At 39.4% G+C, this 21,531-nt stretch overlaps 1 non-coding gene across 1 annotated transcript; it reads right to left on the minus strand.

Moving 5' to 3' along the window:
* Positions 1 to 776: 776 nt before the first annotated feature.
* On the minus strand, positions 777 to 884 carry LOC148552783 (small nucleolar RNA R71). The gene has a single exon (XR_015892879.1). It is a non-coding gene; the product is annotated as a small nucleolar RNA R71 (small nucleolar RNA).
* Positions 885 to 21,531: the final 20,647 nt, after the last annotated feature.

A 21,531-nucleotide genomic window follows, 5' to 3' on the forward strand; every position in this document is an offset into this window, starting at 1 on the left:
CAAAAACTATTTTCGAAAATCACTAAATCTTTTTCAAAAATTATTTTCAAAAATTATCTCTCTCTGTTACCTCCTTCTATTTATTTATTCATCTACTAACACTTCATCTCACCCAAATTCGAACCCCCTCTTCCATCTGTGTTCGAAGTTTTTTCTTCTTCTTTTCTTCTACTCACACAGGGACCTCAATACTGTGGTAAAAAGGACCCCTATTATTATTATTTTTCTGTCCCTCTTTTTCGTATGAGCAGGAGAAGGACAAGAATATTCTTGTTAAAGCAGATCCAGAACCTGAAAGGACTCTGAAGAGGAAACTAAGAGAAGCTAAATTACAACAATCCAGCAAGCACCTTTCAGAAATTTTCGAACAAGAAGAGGAGATGGCAGCCGAAAATAATAATAAGGCAAGGAGGATGCTTGGTGACTTTACTTCACCTAATTCCAATTTACATGGAAGAAGCATCTCCATTCCTGCCATTGGAGCAAACAATTTTGAGCTGAAACCTCAATTAGTTTCTCTGATGCAGCAAAACTGCAAGTTTCATAGACTTCCATCTGAAGATCCTTTTCAGTTCTTAACTGAATTCTTGCAGATATGTGATACTGTTAAGACTAATGGAGTAGATCCTGAAGTCTACAGGCTCATGCTTTTCCCTTTTGCTGTAAGAGACAAAGCTAGAGTATGGTTGGACTCTCAACCTAAGGATAGCCTGAACTCTTGGGATAAGCTGGTCAAGGCTTTCTTAGCCAAGTTCTTTCCTCCTCAAAAGCTGAGTAAGCTTAGAGTGGATGTTCAAACCTTCAGACAAAAAGAGGGTGAATCCCTCTATGAAGCTTGGGAGAGATACAAAGGACTGACCAAAAAGTGTCCTTCTGACATGCTTTCAGAATGGACCATCCTGGATATATTCTATGATGGTCTGTCTGAGTTATCTAAGATGTCATTGGATACTTCTGCAGGTGGATCCATTCACCTAAAGAAAACGCCTGCAGAAGCTCAAGAATTCATTGACATGGTTGCTAATAACCAGTTCATGTACACTTCTGAGAGGAATCCTGTGAGTAACGGGACGCCTATGAAGAAGGGAGTTCTTGAAATTGATACTCTGAATGCCATATTGGCTCAGAATAAAATATTGACTCAGCAATTCAATATGATTTCTCAGAGTCTGAATGGAATGCAAGCTGCATCCAACAGTACTCAAGAGGCATCTTCTGAAAAAGAAGCTTATGATCCTGAAAACCCTGCAATAGCAGAGGTGAATTACATGGGTGAATCTTATGGAAACACCTATAAACCCTGATGGAGAAATCACCCAAATCTCTCATGGAAGGATCAACAAAGGCCTCAACAAGGCTTTAATAATGGTGGAAGAAATAGGTTTAACAATAGTAAACCTTTTCCATCATCCACTCAGCAACAAACAGAGAACTCTGAACAAAATACATCTAATTTAGCAAACTTAGTCTCTGATCTGTCCAAGGCCACTGTAAGTTTCATGAATGAAACAAGGTCTTCCATTAGAAATTTGGAAGCACAAGTGGGCCAGCTGAGTAAAAGGATCACTGAAATCCCTCCTAGAACTCTCCCAAGCAATACAGAAGAAAATCCAAAAGGAGAGTGCAAGGCCATTGAATTGATCACCATGGCCGAACCTGTAAGGGAAGGAGAGGACATGAATCCCAAGGAGGAAGACCTCCTGGGACGTCCAGTGATCAATAAGGAGCTTCCCTCTGAGGAACCAAAGGAATCTGAGGCTCAACTAGAGACCATAGAGATTCCATTAAACCTCCTTATGCCCTTCATGAGCTCTGACGAGTATTCCTCTTCTGAAGAGAATGAGGATGTTACTGAGGAGCAAATCACCAAGTACCTTGGTGCAATCATAAAGTTGAATGCCAAATTATTTGGTATTGAGACTTGGGAAGATGAACCTCCCTTGTTCACCAATGAACTAAGTGATCTGGATCAACTGACATTGCCTCAGAAGAAATAGGATCCTGGAAAGTTCGTAATACCTTCTACCATAGGCAACATGATCTTTGAAAAGGCTCTGTGTGACCTTGGTTCAAGGATAAACCTCATGCCCCTCTCTGTAATAGAGAAACTGGGAATCTTTGGGGTGCAAGCTGCTAAAATCTCATTAGAGATGGCAGACAATTCAAGAAAATGGGCTTATGGACAAGTAGAGGACGTGTTAGTAAAGGTTGAAGGCCTTTACATCCCTGCTGATTTCATAGTCCTAGATACTGGGAGGGATGAGGATGAATCCATCATCCTTGGAAGACCCTTCCTAGCCACAGCAAGAGCTGTGATTGATGTTGACAGAGGTGAACTAATCCTTCAATTGAATGAGGACTCCCTTGTGTTTAAAACTCGAGGTCATCCTTCTGTAAACATGGAGAGGAAGCATAAAAAGCTTCTCTCAAAACAGAGTCAACCAGAGCCCCTACAGTCAAACTCTAAGTTTGGTGTTGGGAGGCCACAACCAAACTCTAAGTTTGGTGTTGAGCTCTTATATCCAAACTCTAAGTTTGGTGTTGGGAAGTCTCAACAATGCTCTGAACATCTGTGAGGCTCCATGAGAGCCCACTGTCAAGCTATTGACATTAAAGAAGCGCTTGTTGGGAGGCAACCCAATTTTTATTTAACTATATTTTTATTAGTTATATGTCTTTATAGGTACATGATCATGTGGAGTCACAAAATAAATATAAAAATTGAAAACGGAATCAAAAATAGCAGAAGAAAAATCACACCCTGGAGGAAGACCTTACTGGCGTTTAAACGCCAGTAAGAAGCATCTAGCTGGCGTTCAACGCCAGAACAGAGCATGGTTCGGGCGCTGAACGCCCAAAATGGGCAGCATCTGGGCGTTTGAATGCCAGAATTGTACCCTGGAGAAGAGCTGGCGCTGAACGCCCAGAACAAGCATGGTTCTGGCGTTCAACGCCAGAAACGGGCAACAAATGGGCGTTCAACGCCCAGAACAAGCACCAATCTGGCGCTGAACGCCCAGAGTTGTGTGCAAGGGCATTTTGCATGCCTAATTTGGTGCAAGGTTGTAAATCCTTGAACACCTCAGGATCTGTGGACCCCACAGGATCACCTCAGGATCTGCGGACCCCACAGGATCCCCACCTACCTCCACTCACTTCTTCTCACCCCTTTTTCACACAATCCTATAAACACTCTTCCCCAAAACTCTTCACCAATCACCTCAATCTCTCTTCCCTATCACCACTTCACCACTCACATCCATCCACTCTTCCCCATAAACCTACCTCATAAACTCCACCTACCTTCAAAATTCAAAATCAATTTCCCACCCAAACCCACCCTATATGGCCGAACCTTACCCCCCTCCCTTCCCTATATATAGCCCTCCATTCTTCCTCATTTTCACACAACACAACCCTCTCTTCCCCTTCTTGGCCGAATACACCTCTCCCTCCTCTCCTCCATATTTTCTTCTTCTTCTTCGTCTATTCTTTCTTCTCTTACTCGAGGGCGAGCAATATTCTAAGTTTGGTGTCGTAAAAGCATAAGCTTTTTGTTTTTTCATTACCATTGATGGCACCCAAGACCGGAGAATCCTCTAGAAAAGGGAAAAGGAAGACAAAAGCTTCCACCTCCGAGTCATGGGAGATGGAAAGATTCATCTCCAAAGCTCATCAACACCATTTCTATGATGTTGTGGTCAAGAAGAAGGTGATCCCCGAGGTCCCTTTCAAACTCAAGAAAAATGAGTATCCGGAGATCCGACATGAAATCCAAAGAAGAGGTTGGGAAGTTCTAACAAACCCCATCCAACAAGTTGGCATCCTAATGGTTCAAGAGTTCTATGCCAATGCATGGATCACTAAGAACCATGATCAAAGTAAAAACCCGAATCCAAAGAACTACATTACAATGGTTCGGGGGAAATACTTAGATTTTAGTCCGGAGAATGTAAGGTTGGCGTTTAACTTGCCTATGATGCAAGGAGATGCACGCCCCTACACTAGAAGGGTCAACTTTAATCAAAGGTTGGACCAAGTCCTCATGGACATATGTGTGGAAGGAGCTCAATGGAAGATTGACTCCAAAGGCAAGCCAATTCAACTAAGAAGACTGGACCTCAAGCCTGTAGCTAGAGGATGGTTAGAGTTCATCCAACGCTCCATCATCCCCACTAGCAACCGATCTGAACTTACTGTGGATCGGGCCATCATGATTCATAGCATCATGATTGGAGAGGAAGTAGAAGTTCATGAAGTCATCTCCCTTGAACTCTACAAAATAGCCGAAAAGCCCTCTCCTTGGGCAAGGCTAGCTTTTCCTCATCTTATTTGCCATCTATGTTACTCAGCTGGAGCTTTCATAGAAGGCGACATTCCCATTGAGGAAGAGAAGCCCATCACTAAGAAAAGGATGGAGCAAGCAAGAGACCCCATTCATGGATCTCAAGAGACGCATGAAGCTCATCACCATGAGATCCCGGAGATGCCTCAAATGCATTTTCCTCCACAAAACTATTGGGAGAAAATCAACACCTCCCTAGGAGAATTAAGTTCCAACATGGGACAATTAATGGTGGAACATCAAGAGCACTCCATCATCCTTCATGAAATAAGAGAAGATCAAAAAGCAATGAGGGAGGAGCAACAAAGACAAGGAAGAGACATAGAAGAGCTCAAGGACATCATTGGTTCCTCAAGAAGGAAACACCACCATCACTAAGATGGACTCATTCCTTGTTCTTATTTTCTGTTTTTCGTTTTCTTAATATTAAGTGCTTATCCATGTTTGTGTCTTATTACATGATCATTAGAAGTTAGTAACTATGTCTTAAGGTTATGAATGTCCTATTAATCCATCACCTCTCTTAAATGAAAAATGTTTTAATTCAAAAGAACAAGAAGTACATGAGTTTCGAATTTATCCTTGAACTTAGTTTAATTATATTGATGTGGTGACAATGCTTCTTGTTTTCTGAATGAATGCTTGAACAGTGCATATGTCTTTTGAAGTTGTTGTTTAAGAATGTTAAATATGTTGGCTCTTGAAAGAATGATGACAAGGAGACATGTTATTTGATAATTTGAAAAATCATAAAAATGATTCTTGAAGCAAGAAAAAGCAGCAAAGAACAAAGCTTGCAGAAAAAAAAGAGAAAAAAAATATAGGCGAAAAAAACTAAAAATAAAAAGCAAGCAGAAAAAGCCAAAAGCTCTTAAAACCAAGAGGCAAGAGCAAAAAGCCAATAACCCTTAAAACCAAAACGCAAGGGTAAATAAAAAGGATCCCAAGGCTTTGAGCATCAGTGGATAGGAGGGCCTAAAGGAATAAAATCCTGGCCTAAGCGGCTAAACCAAGCTGTCCCTAACCATGTGCTTGTGGCGTGAAGGTGTCAAGTGAAAACTTGAGACTGAGCGGTTAAAGTCAAGGTCCAAAGCAAAAGAAGAGTGTGCTTAAGAACCTTGGACACCTCTAATTGGGGACTCTAGCAAAGCTGAGTCACAATCTGAAAAGGTTCACCCAATTATGTGTCTGTGGCATTTATGTATCCGGTGGTAATACTGGAAAACAAAGTGTTTAGGGCCACGGCCAAGTCTCATAAAATAGCTGTGTTCAAGAATCATCATATTGAACTAGGAGAAGCAATAACACTATCTGAACTCTGAGTTCCTATAGATGCCAATCATTCTGAACTTCAATGGATAAAGTGAGTTGCCAAAACTATTCAAGAGGCAAAAAGCTACAAGTCCCGCTCATTTAATTGGAGCTATGTTTCATTGATAGTTTGGAATTTATAGTATATTCTCTTCTTTTTATCCTATTTGATTTTCAGTTGCTTGGGGACAAGCAACAATTTAAGTTTGGTATTGTGATGAGCGGATAATTTATACGCTTTTTGGCATTGTTTTTAGTATGCTTTTAGTAGGATCTAGTTACTTTTAGGGATGTTTTTATTAGTTTTTATGTTAAATTCACATTTCTGGACTTTACTATGAGTTTGTGTATTTTTCTGTGATTTCAGATATTTTCTGGCTGAAATTGAGGGACTTGAGCAAAAATCAGATTCAGAGGTTGAAGAAGGACTGCTGATGCTGTTGGATTCTGACCTCCCTGCACTCAAAGTAGATTTTCTGGAGCTACAGAACTCAAAATGGCGCGCTTCCAATTGTGTTGGAAAGTAGACATCCAGGGATTTCCAGCAATATATAATAGTCCATACTTTGGCCGAGTTTAGATGACGTAAAAGGGCATTGAACTCCAGTTCTACGCTGCTGTCTAGAGTTAAACGCTAGAAACACGTCACAAGCCAGAGTTGAACGCCAGAAATACGTTACAAACTGGCGTTCAACTCCAAGATTGACCTCTACACGTGTAACATTCAAGCTCAGCCCAAGCACACACCAAGTGGGCCCCGGAAGTGGATTTATGCATCAATTACTTACTTCTGTAAACCCTAGTAACTAGTTTAGTATAAATAGGACTTTTTACTATTGTATTTGACATCCTGGATTGTATTTTTGATCCTGTGATCTCGTTTTGGGGGCTGGCAATTCGGCCATGCCTGGACCCTTCACTTATGTATTTTTAATGGTAGAGTTTCTACACTCCATAGATTAAGGTGTGGAGCTCTGCTGTTCCTCAAAGATTAATGCAAAGTACTACTTTTTTTCTATTCAACTCAACTTATTCCGCTTCTAAGATATTCATTTGCACTTCAACATGAATGTGATGAACGTGACAATCATCATCATTCCCTATGAACGCGTGCTTGAGAACCACTTCTGTTCTACCTTAGATTGAATGAGTATCTCTTGGATCTCTTAATCAGAATCTTCGTGGTATAAGCTAGATTGATGGCGGCATTCATGAGAGTTCGGAAAGTCTAAACCTTGTCTGTGGTATTCCGAGTAGGACTCTGGGATTGAATGATTGTGATGAACTTCAAACTCGCGAATGCTGGGCGTAGTGACAGACGCAAAAGGAGGGTGAATCCTATTCCAGTATGATCGAGAACCTCAGATGATTAGCCGTGCTGTGACAGAGCATTTGGACCATTTTCACGAGAGGATGGGATGCAGCCATTGACAAAGGTGATGCCTCCAGACGATTAGCCATGCAGTGACAGTGCATTGGGCCATTTTCCAGAGAGGATAAAAAGTAGCCATTGACAACGGTGATGTCCTTACATAAAGCCAGCCATGGAAAGGAGTAGGATTGATTGGATGAAGACAGCAGGAAAGCAAAGGTTCAGAGGAACGAAAGCATCTCTATGCGCTTATCTGAAATTCTTACCAATGATTTACATAAGTATTTCTATCCTTATTTTATTATTTATTTTCGAAAACTCCATAACTATTTTATATCCGCCTGACTGAGATCTACAAGGTGACCATAGCTTGCTTCATGACAACATTCTCCGTGGGATCGACCCTTACTCACGTAAGGTTTATTACTTGGACGACCCAGTGCACTTGCTGGTTAGTTGTATCGAAGTTGTGAATGAAAAACGATTTATTAATATGTGCGTACAGAGTTTTTGGCACCGTTGCCTGAGATCACAATTTCGTGCACCAAGTACTCAAGAGGCATCTTCTGAAGAAGAAGCTTATGATCCTGAAAACCCTGCAATAGCAGAGGTGAATTACATGGGTGAACCTTATGGAAACACCTATAACCCCTCATGGAGAAACCACCCAAATCTCTCATGGAAGGATCAAAAAAAGCCTCAACAAGGCTTTAATAATGGTGGAAGAAACAGGTTTAACAATAGTAAACCTTTTCCATCATCTTCTTAGCAACAGACAGAGAACTCTGAACAAAATACCTCTAATTTAGAAAACTTAGTCTCTGATCTGTCCAAGGCCACTGTAAGTTTCATGAATGAAACAAGGTCTTCCATTAGAAATTTGGAAGCACAAGTGGGCCAGCTGAGTAAAAGGATCACTGAAATTCCTCCCTGTACTCTCCCAAGCAATACAGAAGAAAATCCAAAGAGAGAGTGCAAGGCCATTGACATAACCAAAATGGCCGAACTCAAAGAGGGAGAGGAGGATGTGAATCCCAAGGGGGAAGACCTCTTGGGACGTCCAGTGATCAATAAGGAGTTTCCCTCTAAGGAACCAAAGGAATCTGAGACTCATTTAGAGACCATAGAGATTCCATTAAACCTCCTTATGCCATTCATGAGCTCTGATGAGTATTCCTCTTCTGAAGAGAATGAGGATGTTACAGAAGAGCAAGTTACCAAGTACCTTGGTGCAATCATGAAGCTGAATGCCAAATTATTTGGTATTGAGACTTGGGAAGATGAACCTCCCTTGTTCACCAATGAACTAAGTGATCTAGATCAACTGACATTGCCTCAGAAGAAACAGGATCCTGGAAAGTTCCTAATACCTTGTACCATAGGCACCATGATCTTTGAAAAAGCTCTGTGTGACCTTAGTTCAGGGATAAACCTCATGCCCCTCTCTGTAATAGAGAAACTGGGAATCTTTGGGGTGCAAACTGCTAAAATCTCATTAGAGATGGCAGACAATTCAAGAAAATAGGCTTATGGACAAGTAGAGGACGTGTTAGTAAAGGTTGAAGGTCTTTACATCCCTACTGATTTCATAGTCCTAGATACTGGGAGGGATGAGGATGAATCCATCATCCTTGGAAGACCCTTCCTAGCCACAGCAAGAGCTGTGATTGATGTTGACAGAGGTGAACTAGTCCTTCAATTGAATGAGGACTCCCTTGTGTTTAAAACTCGAGGTCATCCTTCTGTAAACATGGAGAGGAAGCATAAAAAGCTTCTCTCAAAACAGAGTCAACCAGAGCCCCCACAGTCAAACTCTAAGTTTGGTGTTGGGAGGCCACAACCAAACTCTAAGTTTGGTGTTGAACTCTCATATCCAAACTCTAAGTTTGGTGTTGGGGAGTCTCAACAATGCTCTGAACATCTGTGAGGCTCTATGAGAGCCCACTGTCAAGCTATTGACATTAAAGAAGCGCTTGTTGGGAGGCAACCCAATTTTTATTTAACTATATTTTTATTAGTTATATGTCTTTATAGGTACATGATCATGTGGAGTCACAAAATGAATAAAAAAAAAATTGAGAACAGAAACAAAAACAGCAGAAGAAAAATCCCACCCTGGAGGAGGATCTTACTGGCGTTTAAACGCCAGTAAGAAGCATCTGACTGGCGTTCAATGCCAGAACAGAGCATGGTTCTGGCGCTGAACACCCAAAATGGGCAGCATCTGGGCGTTTGAATGCCAGAATTGCACCCTGGAGAAGAGCTGGCACTGAACGCCCAGAACAAGCATGGTTCTGGCGTTCAACGCCAGAAATGTGCAACAAATGGGCGTTCAACGCCCAGAACAAGCACCAATCTGGCGCTGAACGCCCAGAGTTGTGTGCAAGGGCATTTTGCATGCCTAATTTGGTGCAAGGTTGTAACCCACAGAATCACCTCAGGATCTGCGGACCCCACAGGATCCCCACCTACCTCCACTCACTTCTTCTCACCCCTTTTTCACACAATCCTATAAACACTCTTCCCCAAAACTCTTCACCAATCACCTCAATCTCTCTTCCCTATCACCACTTCACCACTCACATCCATCCACTCTTCCCCATAAACCTACCTTATAAACCCCACCTACCTTCAAAATTCAAAATCAATTTCCCACCCAAAACCCACCCTTATGGCCGAACCTTACCCCCCTCCCTTCCTTATATATAGCCCTCCATTCTTCCTTATTTTCACATAACACAACCCTCTCTTCCATATTTTCTTCTTCTACTTCATCTATTCTTTCTTTTCTTGCTCAAGGGCGAGCAATATTCTAAGTTTGGTGTGGTATAAGCATAAGCTTTTTGTTTTTCCATTACCATTGATGGCACCTAAGACCGGAGAATCCTCTAGAAAAGGGAAAGGGAAGACAAAAGCTTCCACCTCCGAGTCATGGGAGATGGAAAGATTCATCTCCAAAGCTCATCAAGACCACTTCTATGATGTTGTGGTCAAGAAGAAGGTGATCCCTGAGGTCCCTTTCAAACTCAAGAGAAATGAGTATCCGGAGATCCGACATGAAATCCAAAGAAGAGGTTGGGAAGTTCTAACAAACCCCATCCAACAAGTCGGTATCCTAATGGTTCAAGAGTCTATGCCAATGCATAGATCACTAAGAACCATGATCAAAGTAAGAACCCAAACCCAAAGAATTATATTACAATGGTTCGGGGGAAATACTTAGATTTTAGTCTGGAAAATGTGAGGTTAGCGTTTAACTTGCCTATGATGCAAGGAGATGCACGCCCCTACACTAGAAGGGTCAACTTTAATCAAAGGTTGGACCAAGTCCTCATGGACATATGTGTGGAAGGAGCTCAATGGAAGATTAACTCCAAAGGCAAGCCGGTTCAATTAAGAAGGCTGGACCTCAAGCCTGTGGCTAAAGGATGGTTAGAGTTCATCCAACGCTCCATCATCCCCACTAGCAACCAATCTGAAGTTACTGTGGATCGGGCCATCATGATTCATAGCATCATGACTGGTGAGGAAGTAGAAGTTCATGAAGTCATCTCCCTTGAACTCTACAAAATAGCCGAAAAGTCCTCCCCCATGGCAAGGCTAGCTTTTCCTCATCTTATTTGCCATCTATGTTACTCAGCTGGAGCTTTCATAGAAGGAGACATTCCCATTGAGGAAGAGAAGCCCATCACTAAGAAAAGGATGGAGCAAGCAAGAGAGCCCATTCATGGATCTCAAGAGACGCATGAAACTCATCACCATGAGATCCCGGAGATGCCTCAAATGCATTTTCCTCCACAAAACTATTGGGAGCAAATCAACACCTCCCTAGGAGAATTAAGTTCCAACATGGGACAATTAAGGGTGGAACATCAAGAGCACTCCATCATCCTTCATGAAATTAGAGAAGATCAAAAAGCAATGAGGGAGGAGCAACAAAGACAAGGAAGAGACATAGAAGAGCTCAAGGACATCATTGGTTCCTCAAGAAGGAAACGCCACCATCACTAAGGTGGACTCATTCCTTGTTCTTACATTCTCTGTTTTTCATTTTCTATGTTAAGTGCTTATCTATGTTTGTATCTTCATTACATGATCATTAGTAGTTAGTAACTCTGTCTTAAAGTTATGAATGTCCTATGAATCCATCACCTCTCTTAAATGAAAAATGTTTTAATTCAAAAGAACAAGAAGTACATGAGTTTTGAATTTATCCTTGAACTTAGTTTAATTAAATTGATGTGGTGACAATACTTTTTGTTTTCTGAATGAATGCTTGAGCAGTGCATATGTCTTTTGAAGTTGTTGTTTATGAATCTTAAATATGTTGGCTCTTGAAAGAATGATGACAAGGAGACATGTTATTTGATAATCTGAAAAATCAAAAAAATGATTCTTGAGGCAAGAAAAAGCAGCAAAAAAAAAAAAACAAAGCTTGCAGAAAAAAAAAAGTAGCGAAAAAAAATAGAAAGAAAAAGAAAAAGCAAGCAGAAAAAGCCAAAAGCTCTTAAAACCAAGAGGTAAGAGCAAAAAGCCAGTAACACTTAAAACCAAAAGGCAAGGGTAATAAAAAGGATCCCAAGGCTTTGAGCATCAGTGGATAGGAGGGCCTAAAGGAATAAAATCCTGGCCTAAGCAGCTAAACCAAGCTGTCCCTAACCATGTGCTTGTGGCGTGAAGGTATCAAGTGAAAACTTGAGACTGAGCGGTTAAAGTCAAGGTCCAAAGCATAAGAAGAGTGTGCTTAAGAACCCTGGACACCTCTTATTGGGGACTCTAGCAAAGCTGAGTCACAATCTGAAAAGGTTCACCCAATTATGTGTCTGTGGCATTTATGTAACCGGTAGTAATACTGGAAAACAAAGTGCTTAGGGCCACGGCCAAGACTCCTAAAATAGTTGTGTTCAAGAATCATCATACTGAACTAGGAGAATCAATAACACTATCTGAACTCTGAGTTCCTATAGATGCCAATCATTCTGAACTTCAATGGATAAAGTGAGATGCCAAAACTATTCAAGAGGCAAAAAGCTACAAGTCCCGCTCATTTAATTGGAGCTATGTTTCATTGATTGTTTGAAATTTATAGTATATTCTCTTCTTTTTATCCTATTTGATTTTCAGTTGCTTGGGGACAAGCAACAATTTAAGTTTGGTGTTGTGATGAGCGGACAATTTATACGCTTTTTGGCATTGTTTTTAGTATGTTTTTAGTATAATCTAGTTACTTTTAGGAATGTTTTCATTAGTTTTTATGTTAAATTCACATTTCTGGACTTTACTATGAAGTTTTGTGTTTTTCTGTGATTTCAGGTATTTTCTGGCTGAAATTGAGGGACTTGAGCAAAAATCAGATTCAGAGGTTGAAGAAGGACTACTGATGCTGTTGGATTCTGACCTCCCTGCACTCAAAATTTTTGGAGCTACAGAACTCAAAATGGCGCACTTCCAATTGCGTTGGAAAGTAGACATCCAGGGCTTTCCAGCAATATATAATAGTCCATACTTTGGCCGAGTTTAGATGACGTAAAAGGGCGTTGAACGCCAAATCTACGCTGCTGTCTAGAGTTAAACGCCAGAAACACGTCACAAGCCAGAGTTGAACGCCAGAAATACGTTACAAACTGGCGTTCAACTCCAAGATTGACCTCTACACGTGTAACATTAAAGCTCAGCCCAAGCACACACCAAGTGGGCCCCGGAAGTGGATTTATGCATCAATTACTTACTTTTGTAAACCCTAGTAACTAGTTTAGTATAAATAGGACTTTTTACTATTGTATTTGACATCCTGGATTGTATTTTTGATCCTGTGATCTCGTTTTGGGGGCTGGCCATTCAGCCGTGCCTGAACCTTTCACTTATGTATTTTCAACGGTAGAGTTTCTACACTCCATAGATTAAGGTGTGGAGCTCTGCTGTTCCTCAAAGATTAATGCAAAGTACTACTGTTTTTCTATTCAATTCAACTTATTCCGCTTCTAAGATATTCATTCGCACTTCAACCTGAATGTGATGAACGTGACAATCATCATCATTCCCTATGAATGCGTTACTGACAACCACTTCCGTTCTACCTTAGATTGAATGAGTATCTCTTAGATCTCTTAATCAGAATCTTCGTGGTATAAGCTAGATTGATGGCGGTATTCATGAGAGTCTGGAAAGTCTAAACCTTGTCTGTGGTATTCCGAGTAGGACTCTGGGATTGAATGACTGTGATGAACTTCAAACTCGCGAGTTCTGGGCGTAGTGACAGATGCAAAAGGAGGGTGAATCCTATTCCAGTATGATCGAGAACCTCAGATGATTAGCCGTGCTGTGACAGAGCATTTGGACCATTTTCACAAGAGGATGGGATGCAGCCATTGACAACGGTGATGCCTCCAGACGATTAGCCATGCAGTGACAGCGCATCGGACCATTTTCCAGAGAGGATACAAAGTATCCATTGACAACGGTGATGTCCTTACATAAAGCCAGCCATGGAAAGGAGTAGGATTGATTGGATGAAGACAGCAGGAAAGCAGAAGTTCAGAGGGACGAAAGCATCTCTATACCTTTATCTGAAATTCTCACCAATGATATACATAAGTATTTCTATCTTTATTTTCTGTTTATTCGAAAACTCCATAACTATTTGATATCCGCCTGACTGAGATTTACAAGGTGACCATAGCTTGCTTCAAGCCGACAATCTCCGTGGGATCGACCCTTACTCACGTAAGGTTTATTACTTGGACGACCCGGTACACTTGCTGGTTAGTTGTATCGAAGTTGTGAATGAAAAATGATTTATTAAGACGTGCGCACAGAGTTTTTTTGGCGCCGTTGCCTGAGATCACAATTTTGTGCACCAGTGAGACTAACGTGGCTCCTAACGTGGCTCTTCTTTGCTTCTTTTGTCCTGAAATCAAACAAACAAGGTGCATCAAAGCTTTGTTTCAAGTCATGAGATCATGCATCATCCATTTTATCATTTAATTCATGCAAAATTCTTATGAAAATCATGTATAGTTTACAATGTTTGCTTGAATCAAGATGTAAGTGCATATTCACCCAAAACTTGCTTATTTACTAAGGAAATGCATGAAACTACCCTAAAATAGAAAAAAAAGGTCAGTGAACTGGCCAAAATGCCCTGGCATCACACACATCCATCCATCATAAAACCCCACCTACCTCACAATTCAAATTCAAAATATTTCCCTCCCAAACCCAACCCCTTCATACACGACTTCCCTTTCTCTCTTACCCTATAAATACCCCTCCTTACCTCCTTCAATTTCACACATCATAAACACTTCAACCCCCCTTGGCCGAATCTAACACACCCCTCCATCTCCTCTATTTCTTCTTCTTCTCCTCCTTTCTTTCTTCTTTTGCTCGAGGACGAGAAAACCTTTTAAGTTTGGTGTGGGAAAAAGCTCTGCTTTTTTGTTTTCTGTAACCATTAATGGCACCTAAGGCCGGAGAAACCTCTAGAAAGAGGAAAGAGAAGGCAATTGCTTCCACCTCCGAGTCATAGGAGATGGAGAGATTCATCTCAAAGACCCATCAAGACCACTTCTATGAAGTTGTGGCCAAGAAAAGGGTGATTCCCGAAGTCCCCTTCATGTTCAAAAAGAGTGAATATCCGGAGATCCGATGTGAGGTTCGGAGAAGAGGTTGGGAAGCTCTCACCAAACCTATCCAACAAGTCAGAATCTTAATGGTTCAAGAGTTCTATGCTAATGCATGGATCACTAAGAACCATGATCAAAGTATTAACCCGAAACCAAAGAATTGGCTCACAATGGTTCGAGGAAACTACTTGGATTTCAGTCCGGAAACCGTGAAGTTGGCATTCAACTTGCCAATAATGCAAGGAGATCCTCACCCTTTCACTAGAAGGGTCAACTTTGATCAAAGGTTGGACCAAGTCCTCATGGACATCTGTATGGAAGGAGCTCAATGGAAGAGAGACTCCAAAGGCAAGCCGGTTCAACTGAGAAGGCTTGACTTCAAGCCTGTGGCTAGGGCATGGTTGGAGTTCATCCAACGCTCTATCATTCCTACTAGCAACCGGTCTGAAGTTACAATAGACCAGGCTATCATGATCCATAGTATCATGATTAGAGAGGAAGTAGAAGTTCATGAGATCATACCTCTAGAACTCTAAAAGGTGGCGGACAAGCCTTCCACTTTGGCGAGGTTAGCCTTCCCTCATTTCATCTGTAACCTATGCAATTCAGCTGGAATTTTCATAGAGGAAGACATCCTCATTGAAGAGGACAAACCCATCACTAAAAAGAGGATGGAGCAAACAAGAGAGCCCACTCATGGACCTCAACAAGAGCATGAGGAAGTCCCTCATCAAGAAATCCCTGAGATGCCTCAAGGGATGCATTTTCCTCCAAACAACTATTGGGAGCAACTCAACACTTCCTTAGGAAAATTGAGTTTCAACATGGGGCAACTAAGGATGGAGCACCAAGAGCACCCATCATCCTCCATGAAATCAGAGAGGACCAAAAGGCCATGAGAGAGGAGCAACAAAGGCAAGGAAGAGACATAGAGGAGCTAAAGCACTCCATAGGATCTTCAAGAGGAAGAACTAGCCGCCGTCACTAAGGTGGACCCGTTCTTTAATATCCTTGTTCTTATTTTTCTATTTTTCAGTTTTTATGCTTTATGTTTTGTCTATGTTTTTGTCTTTATTACATGATCATTAGTTTTTAGTGTCTATGTCTTAAAGCTATGAATAATTCCATGAATCCTTCACCTTTCTTAAATGAAAAATGCTTTCTGAAAAAGAAAAAGAAGTACATGAATTTCGAATTCTATCTTGAAAATAGTTTAATTATTTTGATGTGGTGGCAATACTTTTTGTTTTCTGAATGAATGCTTGAACAGTGCATATTTTTTATAGTGAAGTTTATGAATGTTAAAATTGTTGGCTCTTGAAAGAATAATGAAAAAAGAGAAATGTTATTGATAATCTGAAAAATCATAAAATTGATTCTTGAAGCAAGAAAAAGCAGTGAAAAACACAAAGCTTGCGAAAAAATAAAAAAAAATAAAAAAAGTGAAAAATAAAGAAAAAAGGAAAGAAAAAGAAAAAGTAAGTAGAAAAAGCCAATAACCCTTTAAACCAAAAGGCAATGGTAAAAAAAGGATCCAAGGCTTTGAGCATTAATGGATAGGAGGGCCCAAAGGAATAAAATCCTAGCCTAAGCGGCTAAATCAAGCTGTCCCTAACCATGTGCTTGTGGCATGAAAGTGTCAAGTGAAAAGCTTGAGACTGAGCGGTTAAAGTCGTGGTCCAAAGCAAAAAGAGTGTGCTTAAGAGCTCTGGGCACCTCTAACTGGGGACTCTAGCAAACCTGAGTCATAATCTGAAAAGCTTCACCCAGTTATGTGTCTGTGACATTTATGTATCCGATGGTAATACTGGAAAACAAAGTGCTTAGGGTCACGGCCAAGACTCATAAAGTAGCTGTGTTCAAGAATCAACATACTGAACTAGGAGAATCAATAACACTATCTGAATTCTGAGTTCTTATGGATGCCAATCATTCTGAACTTCAAAGGATAAAGTGAGATGCTAAAACTGTTCAGAAGCAAAAAGCTACTAGTCCCGCTCATCTAATTGAAACTAATCTTCATTGATATTTTTGAAATTTATTGTATTTTCTCTTCTTTTTATCTTATTTTGTTTTTAGTTGCTTGGGGACAAGCAACAATTTAAGTTTGGTGTTGTGATGAGCGGATAATTTATACCCTTTTTGGCATTGTTTTTAGGTAGTTTTTAGCATGTTTTAGTTACTTTTTATTATATTTTTATTAGTTTTTATGCAAAAATCACATTTCTGGAATTTACTATGAGTTTCTGTATTTTTCTATAATTTCAGGTATTTTCTGGCTGAAATTGAGGAACCTGAGCAAAAGTCTGATTCAGAGGCTGAGAAAGGACTACAGATGCTGTTGGATTCTGACCCTCCTGCACTCGAAGTAGATTTTATGGAGCTACAGAGGCCTAATTGGTGCGCTCTCAGTTGCGTTGGAAAGTAGACATCTTGAGCTTTCCAGCAATATATAATAGTCCATACTTTGCTTGAGATTTGATGGCCCAAACTGGCGTCTAAATGCTCACTAGAGACCCCTTTTTTGGCGTAAAACGCCAGAACTGGCACCAGAACTGGAGTTAAACACCCAAACTGGCATCCAAGCTGGTGTTTAACTCCAAGAATGGCCTATGCATGTGAAAACTTCAAAGCTCAGCCCAAACACTCACCAAGTGGGCCTCGGAAGTGGATTTCTGCACTATCTGCACTTAGTTACTCATTTTCTGTAAACCTAGGTTACTAGTTTAGTATAAATAGCACTTTTTACTATTGTATACACACGTTTTGGAACTTTAGAATTTATCATCTTATGTTACATGCTGTTGCTGTGAAGTTAGTATTGTTCATATGATGTTCTTACTGTTCATGCTGCTATTGCGACTGCTCTTTCATGTTCATATTATTTATATCTATTTGCAGTTTATTTTAATTTATATGAACTATTCTGCTTGCTGTTTATTTTCCAAAAACATCCAATTTTAGCCAGAATGCTGCCCAATTTTCTGTAAATCGTTTTGATTCTCACTCATGTATTCGTTTTGGCATTTTCAATTTTGCTTTCCTTAGCTTTTACCAAACCAATTCATGAATGCACGGGCCAGCATTCTTATTCCTTTTTTTTTCCGGTTAATAACTCACATTATTGTTGATTAGATTTCAATTTTCACTATTGGTATATCTATCTGAATCATCAACAACTTGACTTCCTTGCTTGAATATGAGTTGTCTGTTGCTTCAAATTGTGAAATTCTTGTTACTTCGAAACTAATCATCATGCCACCTACTCTGACTTTCTTTTTACTAACTCACTGATTTTTGCTTTCTAACCTCTTTTTCAATTTCAAACCACTTTTAACTTTCTAACAACCCCCTCTGCTTTTTGACTAACTTTTTATTTTTACTTTTTAACTCAAGGCATGATTATCGTTTTTCCTAATTAACATGAATTCTATTTATATCACCATTATTAAAATCGTTTCATAGTTTACTGCTCCTTTGCCACTATGTGCTTATCTTGTTATTTGCCTACTTGTTTTTCCTATTTTTATTATATTCTAGATTTCTATTTTTCAGGATGTCTGACCCTCAAAGAAAGGGAAAAGGCAAGGCAACAACTGGAAAACGGAAAAGAGGTGAATCCTCTATGTCTCTCCTGGAGCTTATGCATGATGACTCTTGGCGGGAAAAACACTTTACCCCGCAGGAGAAGGCTGACCAGCTCCTCTCTGCCACTGATCCAATTAAGTTTGCAAACTGATACTGTGAGCTGAAGTATCCAGTGTTTGCTACCTCCAAAAATCTGTACCTGGAGAGGAGTTTGAAAATTCCAGAAGAACTACAGCAGTACACCTCCGATCAAATCAAACAAAGAGGCTGGTTCTTCTTGGAGAGAAATTTGACTGAGGTCAATGCTTCCTGGGTAAGAGAGTTTTACTGCAATTATTTTAAGACTTTCCTGGATGCAGTGCACCTCAGAGGGAAACAGATACTGGTCACTGAAGAGGCCTGACGAATAGGATTTTTGCTGGTAAAGAATTTTATAAAATAGTCGCGTTGTAGATATAGTTTCTAAACCAACAAAAGTCCTTTCATACAAACGTTTTGGTTGTCACAAGTAACAAACCCCTAAATAAATTGATAACCGAAGTATTTAAACCTCGGGTCGTCTTCTCAAGGAACTGCAGGGAAGTATGTTCTTATTATTGGTTATGAAGATTGTAAATTGGGGTTTTGAAAGTAGGGAGCAAGTAATTTAAATTGCAATTAATATAAGTAAATGACTGTAAAATAAACTTTTGGTAAGGTATGAGAAATTGGAAGTCCTGTCCTAATTATCCTTATCAATGGTGATGAGAATTGAGTCTTAATCCCACTTAGTTAGCCTTTACTAAAGCAAGGGAAGGTCAAGTGGATTGATTAGTCTGATCTTCGGGTTCTAGTCAATTCCTAAGAAAGGACTGGAATTATTGAAGTTCAATTCAATTAGCAAAGATAACAATTATCGATCACGTTGAGTTTGATAACTCCTGAGTTACTGATTTCTTAACCAAGACCAAAAGGGGAAAAGTAAATCTACTCGAATAAAAATATCTTCAGGTTGGAAGTAACAGTAACATAAACAAAAGAGAGCAATCATAAACTGAAATACCTCAAATAACATTAATTAAGAGAATTATCTGTAACATGGAAAAGTTAATAAATCAAATTGAGAAGATAATAAAAAGGAAAGTTGAACCTGATAAAAAGGGACAATCATGAAAGCAAGAAAATCCTAAATCATAATCCTAAGAGAGAGAGGAGAGAACCTCTCTTTAAAAACTATATCTAAATCATGAAAAAGTGAATAATTGGAGACTCTCCCTGAATGGATGCATTCCCCCACTTCATAACCTCTGATCTGTGCCTTCTGGACTTGGATTTGGGCCAAAAAAGGGTTTAGAAATCGCTGGGAGCATTTTCTGTAATTTCTGGTGCGTGGCCTCTATCACGCGTCCGCGTGGGTCACGCGGTCGCGTCATCTGGAGTTTTCCTTATCACGCGTTCGCTTCGGTCATGCGTCCGCGTCATCTGCGTTCTGCTCAAGGCGCGCGTTCGCGTCATTCACGCGTTCGGGTCGCTGCCAGTTTCTTCAAAAACTCTATTTTGTGCTTTCCTTCCATTTTTGTATGTTTCCTTTCGATCCTTTAAGTCATTCCTTCCTTTAGAATATCTGAAACTACTTAACACCCAAATCACGGCATCGAATGGTAATAAAGAGTAATTAAAATAAATATTTTTAAAGCATAGGAAACATGTATTTCACATATATCACATAATAAGGAAGGGAAAGTAAAACCATGCAATTAACATGAGTAAGTGAGTGAAGGATTGAATAAATCACTTAAATTAGGCACAAAATATATCATAAAATATGGGTTTATCAACCTCCCCACACTTAAACAATAGCATGTCCTCATGCTAAATCCAAGATAAAGAGTAAGGTTAAAGTTAAAGTGGTGGAATCTCATACAATGCAATCTATTCTAAATGCAACTACCTAAATGAATCATGCAATTCTAATTGTCATTCACTTGTATATAAAACTTACATGTAGTTGAATTAATTCACATTCTCAAGGAATCATATATGCATAGCCAAACCTTAGATAATGTTAAAGCATTTTTACAATTGAGATGGGAAAGAAAAATATTGTACAAACTTGCAAGACAATTAACAATTTAAGCAGAGATATATGTTGATGAGCTATTGAACCCTCACTGGATTTTGTGTTTACTCTCTAGTCACTCAGTGTTTATTGGGTTAATCACTCTATTCTTCTTTTTATCCTTATTTTCCATAACTTTGTTCTTCATCTAACCAATCAACAATTACAGAATACAGACATACAAAAATCATGAGGTCTTTATTTAAGGTTGTAATGGGGCCAAGGTAAAGATAAGGGTATATATATAAGGCTAAGTGAGCTAATAAGTGAATCCTTGATTAGTCTAAGATCTCACCTAACATACATATTTTGTAATTCAAATGTTTCTTTGCCTATTTACCCAAATTTTCTCACTTTGTATTGCAAGCTCATATATTAACTTTAACTTTTGTCCCATGTGCATTGATTCCTTTCATTTTGCAATCGGGGAATTTTTTGTATCCCCTTTATAAAGACATATATATATATATATATATATATATATATATATATATATATATATATATATATATATATATATATATATATTTTAATACACATGGTAATTTAATTGTTTTGATTTCACATGAGCATGCTTTCCAAAACTTTTATTTTGAAATGTCTTTATTCTTTTTAACTTTCTACCTTTGTTTCTATAATCCATGTTCCCATAAGGTTCCCCACACTTAAACAATGCACAATTTCTATCTTAAGCTAACCAAGGATTCAACTTGGGATTTTTATTTTGTTTTTCTGCTTAAGGCTAGTATTGTGGTTTATAGAACAAGAGGGGATTAAAAGCTCAAGGGGGCTAACAAGGGTGATGTAAAAGGTAGGCTAATTTTGGGATAAGTGAGCTAGAATCAAACAATGGCCTCAATCACTTTCTTGGTATGTATCTATATTCTATAATTGGACATATAGATTAAAACAAAGTAAAGAACATCAGAATAAAAAAGAAGGGTGAAACACACAGGAATAAAATATTATGGTTTGAATGTAACCATACAATTAAGCTCAAAACTCACAGGCTGTGTGTTCTCTAGCTCAAAAATCATATCTCAGTTATATATGTCATGCAAGTGAAAAATTAAGAGTTCCCATTATTCTCAATGTAAACCTTAGGGTGGCTTTAAAGTTTTAGTGTTTCTCCTTGATGAAATGTTGTTAACTAACTAACCTGTAATGCTATATATACAAGGTGTGGATTGTT

The sequence above is a fragment of the Arachis ipaensis genome, chromosome B7 (genome assembly GCF_059453495.1).
Source record: "Arachis ipaensis isolate K30076 ecotype BB chromosome B7, ASM5945349v1, whole genome shotgun sequence".
NCBI classification, from domain to species: Eukaryota; Viridiplantae; Streptophyta; class Magnoliopsida; order Fabales; family Fabaceae; genus Arachis; species Arachis ipaensis.